The sequence below is a fragment of the Elephas maximus genome, chromosome 7 (assembly GCF_024166365.1).
Source record: "Elephas maximus indicus isolate mEleMax1 chromosome 7, mEleMax1 primary haplotype, whole genome shotgun sequence".
Lineage (NCBI taxonomy): Eukaryota > Metazoa > Chordata > Mammalia > Proboscidea > Elephantidae > Elephas > Elephas maximus.
The window spans coordinates 122,282,549-122,296,994 of NC_064825.1; the positions used below are offsets into that span (position 1 = coordinate 122,282,549).

At 40.2% G+C, this 14,446-nt stretch overlaps 1 pseudogene; it reads left to right on the plus strand.

Moving 5' to 3' along the window:
* Positions 1–9,198: 9,198 nt before the first annotated feature.
* LOC126080889 (olfactory receptor 5A1-like) lies at positions 9,199–10,122 on the plus strand (annotated as a pseudogene).
* Positions 10,123–14,446: the final 4,324 nt, after the last annotated feature.

Genomic DNA, 14,446 nt, shown 5'->3' on the forward strand with positions numbered 1-14,446 from the left:
GTTGGAAGGCACTCAAAAGATGACTGGGGAAGAGCTGCCTCCTCAAAGTAGAGTCGACCTTAATGACATGGATGGAGTAAAGCTTTTGGGACCTTCATTTGCTGATGTGGCATGACTCAAAATGAGAAGAAACAGCTGCAAACACCCATTAATAATCAGAATCTGGAATGTACGAACTATGAACCTAGGAAAATTGGAAATCATCAAAAATGAAATGAAACACATAAACATCAATATCCTAGGCATTAGTGAGCTGAAATGGAGTGGTATTGGCCATTTTGAATCGGACAATCATATAGTCTACTATGCTGGGAATGACAACTTGAAGAGGAATGGTGTTGCATTCATCGTTAAAAAGAACGTTTCAAAATCTATCCTGAAGTGCAATGCTGTCAGTGACGGGATAATATCCACAAGCCTACAAAGAAGACCAGTTAATATGACTATTATTCAAATTTACGTACCAACCACTAATGGCCAAAGATGAAGAAATAGAAGATTTTTATCAGCTGCTGCAGTCTGAAATTGATCTAACATGCAATCAAGATGCATTGATAATTACTGGCGATTGGAATGTGAAGGTTGGAAAAGAAGAAGAAGGATCAGTAGTTGGAAAATATGCCCTGGTGATAGAAACAATGTCAGAGATCGAATGATAGAATTTTGTAAGACCAACAACTTCCTCATTGCAAATACCTTCTTTCACCAACATAAACGGCGACTATACACATGGACCTCGCCAGACGGAACACACAGAAATCAAATTGACTACATCTGTGGAAAGAGACAATGGAAAAGCTCAATATCATCAGTCAGAACAAGACCAGTGGCCGACTGTGGAACAGACCATCAATTGCTCATATGCAAGTTCAAGCTGAAACTGAAGAAAATGAGAGCAAGTCCACGAGAGCCAAAATATGACCTTGAGTATATCCCACCTGAATTTAGAGACCATCTCAAGAATAGATTTGACGCATTGAACACTAGTGACCTCAGACCAGACAAGTTGTGGAATGACATCAAGGACATCATCCATGAAGAAAGCAAGAGGTCACTGAAAAGACAGGAAAGAAAGAAAAGACCAAGATGGATGTCAGAGGAGACTCTGAAACTTGCTCTTGAGCGTCGAGCAGCTAAAGCAAAAGGAAGAATTGATGAAGTAAAAGAACTGAACAGAAGATTTCAAAGGGCCTCTCGAGAAGACAAAGTATTATGATGACATGTGCAAAGAGCTGGAGATGGAAAACCAAAAGGGAAGAACACACTCGGCATTTCTCAAGCTGAAAGAACTGAAGAAAAAATTCAAGCCTCGAGTTGCAAGAGTGAAGGATTCCATGGGGAAAATATTAAACGACACAGGAAGTATCAAAAGAAGATGGAAGGAATATAGAGTCATTATACCAAAAAGAATTAGTCGATATTCAACCATTTCAAGAGGTGGCAGGAACCGATGGTACTGAAGGAAGAAGTCCAAGCTGCTCTGAAGGCATTGGCAAAAAACAAGGCTCCGGGAATTGATGGAATATCAACTGAGATGTTTCAACAAACAGATGCAGCACTGGAGGTCCTCACTCATCTATGCCAAGAAATATGAAAGACAGTTTCCTGACCAACTGACTGGAAGAGATCCATATTTATGCCTATTCCCAAGAAAGGTGATCCAAACAAATGTGGAAATTATAGAATATCATTAATACCACACGCAAGCAAAATTTTGCTGAAGATCATTCAAAAACGGCTGCAGCAATATATCAACAGGGACCTGCCAGAAATTCAGGCTAGTTTCAGAAAAGGACATGGAACCAGGGATATCATTGCTGATGTCAGATGAACCCTGGCAGAGAATACCAGAAGAATGTTTACCTGTGTTTTATTGACTATGCAAAGGCATTCGACTGTGTGGATCATAACAAACTATGGATAACACTGACAAGAATGGGAATTCCAGAACACTTTAATTGTGCTCATGAGGAACCTTCACATAGATCAAGGGGCAGTTGTTCGGACAGAACAAGGGGATACTGATTGGTTTAAAGTCAGGAAAGGTGTGTGTCAGGGTTGTATTCTTTCACCATACCTATTTAATCTGTATGCTGAACAAATAATCCGAGAAGCTGGACTATATGAAGAAGAACAGGACATCAGGATTGGAGGAAGGCTCATTAACAACCTGCATTATGCAGATGACACAACCTCGCTTGCTGAAAGTGAAGAGGACTTAAAGCACTTACTGATGAAGATCAAAGACCACAGCCTTCAGTATGGATTACACCTCAACTTAAAGAAAACAAAAATCCTCACAACTGGACCAATAAGCAACATCATGATAAACAGAGAAAAGACTGAAGTTGTCAAGGATTTCATTTTACTTGGATCCACAATCAACAGCCATGGAAGCAACAGTCAAGAAATCAAAAGACACATTGCATTGGGTAAATCTGCTGCAAAGGACCTCTTCAAAGTGTTGAAGACCAAAGATGTCACCCTGAAGACTAAGGTGTGCCTGACCCAAGCCATGGTATTTTCGATCACATCATATGCGTGTGAAAGCTGGACAGTCAATAAGGAAGACCAAAGAAGAGTTGACACCTTTGAACTGTGGTGTTGGTGAAGAATATTGAATATACCATGGACTGCCAAAAGAATGAACAAATCTGTCTTGGAAGAAGTACGGCCAGAATGCTCGTTAGAGGCAAGGATGGCAAGACTGGGTCTTACATACTTTGGACTTGTTGTCAGGAGGGATGAGTCCCTGGAGAAGGACATCATGCTTGGCAGAGTACAGGGTCAGCGGAAAAGAGGAAGACCGTCAACCAGGTGGATTGACACAGTGGCTGCAACAATGAGCTCAAGCATAAAAACGATTGTAAGGATGGGCAGTTGTGCACAGGGTCACTATGAGTCGGAGCCGACTCGATGGCACTTAACAACAACAACATTCATAAACACATGAAATAATAGCTTGTTTTTTGTTGAGCATGTGGTCCAATATTTTTATTTGTATGTGACCCTTCATAAAATATAAGTTTTACATGCTTATATTACATCATGCTATACCAGAATATGTTTTTTAAAAAAACTTGGGAGAAGGTCTTGTATCTAATATCTCTCTCCTGGGGGAATATAGGTTTCTAGTAAATGAATTTATCAATTTAGGGGTACAATTGATCCTATCAATACATGTGCACTTCAGTTCCAAAATACATGCATATGCCATACCTTCGTAAGGATTAGTGTCACATAGTCAGAGGTTTAAATATTAGATCATTCCCTTACTAGCTGCAGAATTTTGAGTAAGTTAATTAGCTCCTCTGAATTTCCATTTCCTCCTCTTCAAAGAGGATTTGGGAAAATTTAGTCAGTTAACACACATAAAATGTCTAGTACAATGTTTGGCAAATAGAAAGGCTCAAAAAGATTGACTTCTCATTCATTTAACATGTTTCAGGTTAAATAGGTTCTATGATGGAACGGAAGAGGGGTAGTAAAGATATATATGGCCATTCTTGCTTTCTTCTGTGGCATAGGTGTTTATCCTGTCCTATGTGTTCCACTGCTATCTTGATTTGATTCTTCGTGTACTCCCAGAGGAGTCTTGATAAGCCTTGTGGGGTCTGATGACCTGACCATTGGAATGGAGTTTAATAAGCTCTGTCTTTGGAGCATTTATATGAGTATGTACTTTCCACATCCCCAGAGAGCAATTAACTGCAAAGCTTTGAAGTTTGGTATACATTCCTTTCACTTTTGAAAAGACCTCAAAGGACAAATATAATAAAACATCTTCAAGGAGACAGAAAAACATCCCTCCCAAATTCACCCCCAACCCTAGCCTTGAATCACTCTTCCAAACATGACCCCAAATGCACATGTTAGTGAAGAGCTTCTTAAGGATTACAACCTCTCTCCTTTCTTTGTATTTCTCCCTCTATGTCTTTGCTCACAAGCACACATTCTATGCTCCAAGTTGGTATTTCAATCCTTGAAGTGCAAACAATCCTCAAGCTTTTTCTCAAAACTTGATAGCACTTTCAGGATTGGAAGCAGCTCCTGAAGCCTGAACAGACTTTTTCCAAAGCAGGACAACTCAAGACAAGTATCAGCTAAAGGGCAGACAGAATAGGAGGGAGAGGGTGAGTACTGTCATTCTTCTTTTACTCTCTGTCTTCAAACTCATATTAATCTCAGTTTACAAAGCATCCTGAATCTCTAAGCCCAGACAGATGACCAAAGAGTTCTTTGCATCTCTCAATTCTGTCTTTCCCCAAATTCAGTCCCAGGCTTGATTCTACTTTTCTGCTTCTTTAATGGACTTACTGAAATATTCTTGAGCCTTCACACCTAGGAAGAGAATTAAGAGAGGATGGAATTGTTGAGAATTGCTATGCTCTTGAATGTTGCCACAATTATTATGCAGTCTGAAAACTAATCTGCAAGGGCTGTAATCAGAACTGACTATACATAGTAGTTTTTCCAAACACAGGAGAGGCTTCGAATCTCCAAAACCTTCCTTTATTTTTCAACTGATGCATGGAATTTTTCCATTTAAACCTTAATTTTTGAACTAAAATCTTGGCCACTTTTTCAATTACCACCTTATATTGAGAGGGATTCTTTGAATTTCATCAATCGTTTATATTCTTGAGTGAAAGATATACTTCCAAGAGTAAGGCCTTGAGGGCACAGGGCACCTGTAGAGTTCCGTGGGAAAGACACTACAAAGTTAAAGACAGAGCCTAGGTTAAGAATGATGGGAAAATCACAGAAAAATTTCACTAATGCCATGACTTGGCTAAGGTCACCCTCGTCATTATTCCATTTTTCTTCCAATTTACAACTACATCCATTAAGCTCAAACTATGCAGATTTTGGTCATAATGTCTAGCACTTTCTTGTAGATATTGCTGGAAGATAGCAGAGTTATAGGTCAACTCTACCATTCCCATAAATTACTGTCTTCTACATACCAGGTATTGTGCTAGGTTATGTTTACTGTATTATAAGAAGTATAGCCAGAATGCTCCTTAGAAGAAAGGATGGTGAGATTTTGTCCATTTACTTTGGACATGTTATCAGGATGGACCAGTCCCTAGAGAAAGACATTATGCTTGATGAAGTAGAGGGTCAGCAAAAAAGAGGAAGACCCTGGATAAAGTAAATTGACACAGTGACTGCAAAAATGGGCTCAAACATAGCAATGATTATGAGGATGGTGCACAACAGGCAGCATTTCGTTCTATTGTACAAGGAGTCACCATGAGTCAGAGCTGACTCAACAGCACCTAACAACAACAACATAACCTTCAAGGCTAATATTACTCACAAAGATGCAGCTCCAGCATCTACAAATCTATTGATGTCACTGAGATCTCAGACTCTACCTCTTCAGCTCTGTAAAATGCACCTAGTCTTGATTTTACCTATATCATGGGGCTGTAGTGAATTCAGACTGTGGGACCAAACTGAGCCTCCTCAGGTTTTCTGCAAAAGTGAAGAAGATTTCCTTTCTCTCTCATAAGAAACTCCTCTTCATGAGCAGAATTTAGTGAAATAAAGTGCTTCATATACCTGTTAAAATACCTTCTCTTTAATGGTCTAGAATAAGATTCAGGCCATCTGTATATGGGAATAAGGCTCCAGATGTGGTTTTTCTCTTGTTTCAACTTGTCTAGTTTCATTGTTTATTTCTGGGGTTGAGAAAGCTCAGTCTTAAATATGAAAATTTTCTCTCAGTATGGCAATATTCAAAACAGACTTTCAGTTAATCCATCAATCTCCAATCATTAAATTCCTCAACCTCACTTCTAAGCACTTCTTATAAACCTGCATGGTCCATCAGTGAACTCTTTATTTCTGAATTTAGTATATTTCAACCTAAGGCTACAAGAGGAGGATGTGTTTCCAAAATGGAGCTCCATTTTATAATTATGTAAGGAATATTGTTGTTGCTGTCATTAGTTGCCATCAAGGTGGCTCCAACTCATGGCGGCCTTATGTCTAATAGAATGAAATATTGCCTGGCTCTATGTCATCTTCATGATCATTGGTATATTTGGCTTCATTGTTGCAACCATTACGTCAGTTCATCTCGTTGAGGGTTTCCCCCAGCTTTGCTGTATCTCCATTTACCAAACATGATGTCCTTCTCCAGAGATTGGTCCCTCCTGATGGTGCACTCAAACTAAGCAAGTGGAAGTCTCAGACATTATTCTGTGATCCATAGAGTTTTTATTGGCTAATTTTCATAAGTAGATTTTCAGGTCTTTCTTCCTAGGCCATCTTAGTCTGGAAGCTCCACTGAAACCTGTCCAACATGGGTAACCCTGCTGATATTTCAAATACTGGTGACATAGTTTCCAGTATCATAGCAACACACAAGCCACCACAGTAAAACAAACGGACAGACAGATGATAGTAAGGAATACTAGCTGCTGATAACAATAACAGCTCTGATTTAGTAAGCAAACATCCTGTCTTAAGGCTCATGAGCATTTCAACACATTATCTTAAGCAATCATCAAACAACCCTGTAAAGTAGTCACTGCTACCCCCGCTTTACAAATGAAGAAACTCAGAAAGCCTAAATGAGTTACCCAAAGTCCTACAGCTGGCAAGTAGCAGATGCAGCATTAGAACCAGGCTTGTCCTCCAGTTTACTCGGAATCCTAACCACTACCTTATCTCACTCCTTTCTCTGCCAACTTTAATATGTGTCCCAAATGATCCTGAATTGCATCGCAGACCTCAGGTCTCTATCTTGCTAAATGGATGACCCTCCAAAGGATTGGTGAGGGCTCCAAGAGGACTGTTTTTGTGCCAAGTTGTTCGCTCCCGATTTATCCATGAGGTTTTACATCTGTAACAGTTTCTGCCAAACTTCGTTGCAGACCCCTTTCTTTTCTTCAAAGAGCAATAACCCTCTCCTGAGTCTAGGCAGTCCAGACACCTTTCACAAACACCTGCATGACCTCAGAACGTAGAATACAGCCCTAAAGTCATACTAACAAGATTGGGACTAGTGTGATCCCTGTATACTGTACAAATAAGAGCACAATGATTGCTAAGAAGGAACCTGCCATTCATTAAGTTTGAGGTGTTTAGAACTAAAGTTATTGCATTGTTGCTGCTGTTGTTGCTGTTGCTGTTTTAGTTGTTGTTGTTAGCTGACATCAAGTTGGCTATGACTCATGAACACCTTATGTACAACAGAATAAAATATTGCCAATCCTGTGCCATCTTCATGATCGTTGGTACATTTGAGTCCATTGTGGCTACAGCATCAATCCATCTCATTGAGGGTTTCCCTCATTTTCACTGACCCACTGCTTTACCAAACATGATGTCCGTTTCTAGCAATTGGTCTTTCCTGATATGTCCAAAGTAAGCAAGCCAAAGTCTTAACATCTTCACTTCTAAGGAATATTCTGGTTGTATTTTCTCTGAGGCTGATTATTTTTGCTCTCTGGCACTCCACAGTATGTTCAATGTTCTTGGGCAACACCACAATTCAAATGCATAAATTCTTCTTCTGTATTCCTTTTTCACTGTCCACCTTCCACATGCACACAAGGCAATTGAAAAGATCATGGTGTGGGCCACGCACACTTTAGTATCAAAGTGCCATCTTTTCTTTTTAGAACTTTAAAGTCTTTTGCACAGACACGTAGACCAACGGAACAGAATCGAGAACTCAGAAGTATATCCATCCTCCTATAGACACGTGATCTTTGACAAAGGATCAAAGTCCATTTGATGAGGAAAAGATAGTCTAAACAAATGGTGCTGGCGAAATGAATATTTGTGTGCAGAAAAATGAAACAGGATCCACACTTCACACCATACACAAAAAGTAACTCAAAATGGATCAAAGATCTAAAAGTAAAACCTAAAACTATTAAGTTCATGGAAGAAAACATAGGGACAAAGCCAGGGGCCCTAATTTATGGCATAATAGTCTATCACACATAACTAAAAATACACAAACAGCTGAAGATAGACTAGATAACTGGAAACTCCTAAAAATTAAATGCTTATGCTTGTCAAGGAAACCCTGGTGGCGTAGTGGTTAAAAGCTACAGCTGCTAACCAAAAGGTCAGCAGTTCGAATCCACCAGGCGCTCCTCTGTCCTATAGGGTCACTATGAGTCCGAATTGACTCAACAGCAGTGGGTTTGGTCTTTTTTTTTTTTTTTGGATGCTCATCAAAACACCTCTCCAAAAGAGTAAAAACAGAACCTACAGACAGGGTAAAAAAAATTGGCAACAGCATATCTGGTGAGGATCTAATCTCTAAAATTTATAGAAAACTGCAATATCTCAACAACAATCCAAAGACAAACAATCCAATTTAAAAGTTGACAAAGGACATGAACAGAGACTTTACTAAAGAAGACACTCAGGCAGCTAACAAACACATAAGAAATGCTTGTGATCATTAGATCAGGAGATCTAATTAGATCATTAGATCATGAGATGAAAATCAAAACTGCAATGAGATACCATCTCACCCAACAATAACAGCACTGATCAAAAAACAGAAAACAACAAATGCTGGCTAGTCACAGAGAGATTGGAACTGTTATATTCTGCTGGTGGGAACGTAAAATGGTATAACCACTATGGAAAACGGTTTGGCGCTTCCTTAAAAAGATAGAAATAACAACACCATAAGATCCAGCAACCCCACTCCTAGGTATATATCCTAGAGAAATAAGAACTGTGACATGAATGCTTATTTCATGGCATGACCTGACTCATCTGGGACACACAAAACTGTCCTAATAATACCTTTCAGCAGGCACTTAATAAGTGTGAGGCACTTTAAGTGCTTTGCCTTATTTCGGTCTTAAAACAAATCTGGGAAGTAGGTACTGTCACCCCATTTTAAAGACAAGGAAATTAAAGCCTAGAATTGTTAGGTATCTCACCCAGCATGACATAGGTAATAAGAAGTGAAGGTACAAGTTGATCCTAAGGAGTCTGAATCCAAAGTTTAAGCTTATATCCACTATACCATCATGCCTAAATATTTAAGACAATGACTGAAATTGCCTTTTTAGAGAGAGAAAGAATTGCTGCATAAAGTTGTAACTCTCTGTAATCTTCTCCCATCTCCCTACACATCCTGTAATTATTTGTTGACATGGATCAATATTATTATTCCATGTCTGCATCTTGTCCTTGTGGCCCTTCAGAAACATGTCCATAGCCAAGGCCTGGAACGGCTCCTCAGTGACCATGTTTATCCCCCTGGGATTCACAGACCATCCAGAACTACAGGTCTTCCTCTTTGTGATCTTCCTAGGTGTCTATTTTGTAACCCTGGCCCGGAATCTGGCCCTCATATTTCTGATCAAAAGTGTCACCCATCTGCACACACCCATGTACTTCTTCCTCAGCAACTTGCCCTTCATTGATATCTGTTACTCTTCCACAGTGCTCCCAAGAGCAGAAGACCATATCATTCGTGGACTGTGCTGCTCAGTTTTTTTTTTTCTTTGTTGGCATGCTTCTAGCCGAGTGCTTCCTCCTGACTGCTATGGTGTATGACCAATATGCAGCCATCTCCAACCTCCTGCTCTATACCACCATCACGTCCCAGAACCTCTGTATCCGAATGCTAGTTTGGTCATATGTTGGTGGCTTCCTGAGCTCCCTGATCCACGCCACCTCCATATTCCAGCTCCACTTCTGTGGGCCCAACATCATCAACCATTTCTTCTGCAACCTCCCACCAGTCCTGACACCTTCTTGCTCTGACATTTTACTCAGTCAAGCGGTGAATTTCCTCTTTGTGGTTGCTGTCGAGAGGACATTGTTCTTCATCCTTCTTATCTCCTACAGTTACATACTGGCTGCTGTCTCAAAAATCCACTCAATGGAAGGCCAATGGAAAGCTTTTAACACCTATGCCTCCCACCTGATAGTGGTGACTCTGCTGTTTGGAACAGCCTTTTTCATGCACCTTTGACCCAGCTCCAGCTACTCACTTGGCAGGAACAAGGTGGTATCTGTTTTCTTCTCACTGTGATCCCCATGCTGAACCCTCTCATTTACAGTTTGAGGAACAAAGAGATCAAAGATGGCCTGTGGAAGGTGTTGGAGAAGAAAGTGTTTTCCTAGATCTTAAGTGAAAATATATTTCTCCCAATTTCTGGAAACTAAACAATCCATGGCATCCACCTCCATCTCTACTTTAGGCAAGGGGGACATTTCATGTTCATATTTGAAAGTGGAGACTCCTCTAGCCACATTCTTTTTACCTTTCTTTATGGTCACCTGTCTAGCTACCCCACCAAGGATAGCTAAAAGGGGAAAGGGTTACTTCAGCAAAAATTCTTCTCCAAAGACACAAAGAAAATGTCAGCCCAAGAGACAGAAAGGGCCACATAAAGAGACTCCATCAGCCTGAGACCAGAAGAACTAGATGGTGCCTGGCTACCACCAGTGACCTCCCTGACAGGGAACACAACAGAGAGTCCCTGAAAGAGCAGGAGAAAAGTGGCATGTAGAACTCAAATTCTAGGAAAAATCAGACTTAATGGTCTGACTGAGACTGGAGAGACCCCAGAAGACATGGCCCCCAGACTCTCTGTTAGCCCAGAACTGAAACCATTCCTGAAACCAACTCTTCAAAGATTAGGCTGGACTATAGGACATAAAATGATTCTTGTGAAGACAGTGCTTCTTAGCTCAAATAGATACATGAGACTAAATGGTCAGCTCCTGTCCAGGAGTGAGATGAGAAGGCAAAAAGGGAGAGGAGCTAGTTGAATGCACATGGGCAATCCAGGGTGGAAAGGAGGGGTGTACTGCCATGTTATAGAGAGAGCAACTGGGGTCACATAACAATGTGTGTATAAATTTTTATATGAGAAACTAACTTGAACTGTAAACTTTCGCGTAAAACACTATAAAAAAAAACTTAAAAAATTCTCTTAGACAGCTTATAATAACAACGTTGTTATTTGTCAATGAGTTGGCTACAACTCAGGGCAAACCTATGCACAACAGAACCAAATGCTGCCCAGCTCTGCACCATCTTTACAGTCATTGATAAACTCAAGTCCATTATCGTGGCTAATGTGTATTTTGAGTGTCTTCCAACCTACGGGGTTCATCTCTCGGCAGTATATTAAACAATATTCCTCTATGGTTCATAAGATTTTTATTGGCTCATTTTTGGAAGTAGATCCCCAGCCTTTTATTCCTACTCTGTCTTAGTCTGGAAGCTCCACTGAAACCTGTTCACCACAGGTGAGCCTGCTGATATTTGAAATACGGATGACATAGCTTTCAGCATCATAGCAACACACAATGCACCATAATAACGCACACTGACAGATGGGTGGTGGATAATAACAATAACCTGCCAAATATTAGGCACTTCATATGTACGAGGCACAAAAAATTGTTTAATTAAATACTATGATACGCTTAGCACTACCCCAATGTTAATAAGGAGGAAATGAAGTGTCTGCAAGGAAAATTGACTTGTCCAGGGTTGCACAGGAAGTTAAGGGGCAGAACTCAGATAGGGACCCAGATCTACCCGACCCAGAGCCCAGGCTCTGTTCAAATGCTACACTCCACGTTCAACAACAAACAGCCCCAAAGTCGTATAAGTGCATACCTCTTTTCAATAGCATGCAGCAGAATTCCGGAAGATACACTATGTGTAAACCAAACTGCTTCACACTGAGTAGACTCTGACACGTGGTGATACCACATGCAACAGAGAACTACACTTCATAGGTTTTTCAGTGGCTGTGACCTTTTGGAAGCAGACCACTAGAGCTTTCTTCCAAGGTGCCTCTGGGTGGGTTCAAACCACCAGTCCTGCAGTTAGGGGCCAAGGGCTTAACCGTTTGTGTCATTCAGGTACCCCACACTATGTGTACCGAAAAAAAAACCCGTTGCCTTTGAGTCAGCTCTAGGACAGAGTAGAGCTGCCCCATAAGGTTTCCGAGGCTGTAAATCTTTACACAAGCAGATGGTCATGTCTTTCTCCATGGAGCAGCTGGTGGATTTGAACCATTGACCCTTCGATTAGCAAACAAGCTCTTAACCACTTCATCATCAGGGCTCCTCATGCTATGTAAAGTTGGGGTAAATTACAAGAACAAGATGCAATGCTACTCAAAATGGCCAAGGATTTTAAGTAGTCTCTCCAGGATCTATCTGTTGGATTCCCCTGATGGCTACTGAATAATCTGCTAAATGAATACAAAGGGCATTACCCTTTGCTGCCATTTCTCTCTATCTCAGCTATGTAGAACCTGAAAAAGTTGAGCTCAACACTTATCACATCAATACTGTTGTGTTCCCAGTCTCATCACCAAAACTGCCTACTCAGTCACTATCTCCTTGATTTCATCTAGGCCAATCCCTCACCAGTTTAGCTCTTAACTCCAATTAACAGCTCAGTCCCCCATTTAGTTTCTCCACTCTTTTCTTTCTGAACTTATTGATCCTCTAAAATCCTTGTTTCTTCACTTGAGTGGATTAGGTGATGTGGAATACCCCACATTGGACATTCTTTACCATCATCTCAGGGAGGTATATCCTGGGATTCCCAGGATCTCATCACCAGGTCATTGGTCCTTCATGAAGGGCACCTGCAGTAGGGTTGTCCAACACAATTATTTCCCCTGGAAAATACCTCTCTCCTTTCTTTGTGGCTCCTGGCCCCACTCTCCAACATACTCACTTATGCATGGATATGGATATAGATCTACAGGCAGTCCCTTGGTTGTGAATGTCCAATTTATGTACAACCCCCATAAAACATATTATATTAAAAATTCGAGGTACATACATGGTTCATAACAAATAGGCCCTACTTTTTGACATGCATCAAAACATTATTATTATCATTACTGTATTATGTTAAAAATGCTTTAGTGTATCCGGAAGTATTTCTTTAATGTTTTTTAAACACAGGAACATACATTATACACTATATACAGAGACAAACATTTGACTCACTGATTTTAAATACAAGCCATACCTAACCTTTCCAACTTACATTCAAATCAAACTTGACTTAAAGACAGACTTAAGAACAGTATTTGTCCATAACCCAGGACTGCTTATATTAGATATGCAATAGGCCCTTATTTTATTTCACATTTCATATAGGATTATTTCCTTCATACCTGTAAAAGCATAAACAATGTACAAGGAAGGACAGATGTCTGTCTTGTGTCTCCAGGGTTCTTGTTCTTGTTGTTAGTTGCCCTCAGGTTGATTCTGACTCATGGTAACCCCATGTGTTACAGACTATAACCACCCCATAGGGTTTTCTTGGCTGTAATCCTTACTGAAGAAGATCACCAGCCCTTTTCTTTTTTGGTACTGCTAGGGAGGTTAGAACCGCCAACCTCTATGTTAGCAGTCAAGCACAAACCAATTACACCACCCAGGCACCCCCAGGGTTCTTAAGTCCCTTAAATTTATCCCCACGCAAGGACTAGAATAAAGCAAATTTAGAATATTATTACTAAGTGAAAGAAGACAGTCTGAAAAGGCTATATACTGTAAGATTCCAACTATATGACATTTTGGAAGAGGCAAAAGTATAGAGACAGTAAAAAAAATAACTGGCTGCCAGGGGCTTAGGGCAGGGGAAGGATGAATAGATGAAGCACAGGGCATTTCTAGGGCAGTTAAACTATTCTGTATGATACTCTACTGGCGGATACATGATGTTATGCATTTGTCAAAATCCACAGAATTGTATATCACAAAGAGTGAATCTAAATGTAATGCGTGGCCTTCAGTCAATAAAAATATAACAATATAAATCCATTAGTTGTGACAAAAACATCACACCAAGGTAAGATGTTAATAATGGTAACGGGATACTGGGGGAGGAGGGCTGCTCAATTCTGCTGTAAATCTAAAACTGTTCTAAAAAATAAAGCCTGAATTTTAAGAAAAGAATAAGCAGAAAGTTCAAGAGTAAGATCGTTTTATGAAAAAAATATACAATCTTTATTTTACAAAACCTCACTTTTTAAAATATATTTTAAATGAAACTAATCAAAGCCTTTAAGCAGAGGTCTTTTTTAAGTATTTATTTCCTGATACTCTTCTTTCTCCACGTGCATGAAGTCACTTAATTAACTTACACAGGTAGTAACAGAATGTGAATAAGGGGGCAAAAAGGGGTAGTAAAGATTGAGGCTGAAATGCATCAACTTAAATAAGTTATGTTCTCATGCTACTGCAGAGAAGCAGGGGCAGCAGGAGGAGAGAAGTGTTAAAAAGGGACAAGAAATCACCACAAGCACAGGTGAGAATTCATCTCCTGATTTCCGCCAGGCAACTCTACCTGCATTTATTGAGGCTGACTTGGTGTATCATCAAAGACGCAAATATCAATGAGATGTGGTTCCTGCCCTCTGGGGACTTGGCCTAGAGAGGATGACAAACACAAAACTGT